This window comes from Oxyura jamaicensis, chromosome 3 (genome assembly GCF_011077185.1).
Source record: "Oxyura jamaicensis isolate SHBP4307 breed ruddy duck chromosome 3, BPBGC_Ojam_1.0, whole genome shotgun sequence".
Lineage (NCBI taxonomy): Eukaryota > Metazoa > Chordata > Aves > Anseriformes > Anatidae > Oxyura > Oxyura jamaicensis.
In genome coordinates this window covers 98,322,269-98,323,348 of record NC_048895.1, presented here as the reverse complement: position 1 = coordinate 98,323,348, position 1,080 = coordinate 98,322,269, and positions in this window count along the sequence as shown.

Genomic DNA, 1,080 nt, shown 5'->3' with positions numbered 1-1,080 from the left:
TTATTTTATTTTATTTTATTTTATTTTTTCTGCTGATCATGGTATTACTCCTACAAATTGTACACAAAGCTATGCTAAGCATATGATTATGCCATGTACTCTTCTTTCTCCTGAATCTTTTTTATTTTATTTTATTTTATTTTATTTTATTTTATTTTATTTTATTTATTTTTTTATTTGACTCATCCTTCTTTCTTGCTGTTAGGCTAAACTCCTCAACAGTCATTTTATGCATGTTCAGTTCTTTAATTAATAACAAATAGTGACCTCTGAAATTGATAGGTGATACAAAAAAGATGGAAATGTTTGAGAGAATAAAAGTTACAAGGCCAAGCATTCAGTGTTTAGAGTAACAGTTATAAGGCAAACTTTCATACAGCTTGCTTGCACATGTGCTTTATGGTACAGTCTTTAATTTAGAGTCATTCATTTCTGTACTATTTTTTCACTAGAAAATATTTGTCAAAAATATGAATCATGTAAATAGAAGGAAGCTGGATCTATGTAGCATTCACAGCATCTATTATGTAAAAAACATTTCATCAATCAGCCCTGCTGAATTTACTAATTCATTGCCATTGCTCTTATGTTTATGTATTTTTGGTCTTTTGATACTTTTGAAATATCTTATACAGTGACACCCGTCTTTGTGTTTTGCTCTGCATTTGCTTGTATTAATCATAATTTTCGGTGGATATACACCAATTTACTGCAGTATACATAAATATAATTGTGTCCTACATTGTTTCTTTATCTTTTTGCATAGCATCTATATTAAACTACTGTTTATGCTTTAGGTGTAAAATAATATACTACACAAATTTAAAGAAAAAATAAAATCACGATGAGTCAAAAGAATACGACTATGTTCCAAGCCTCAATCGTGTTTATATCAGGCAAACAAATAAACCAATGAATAACTTCATTAATCATAAAAAAAGTACTCTTTCAGATCTTTAAAATCAGAATGACGTTTATCATTTCCTTTTCTTTTACTTTTTGCTGTTTTATCAGCTACCAGTTTTATACTTACCTAAGATAATGTTTTTTTTTTTTTTTTTTTTTTTTTTTTTTTTTTTT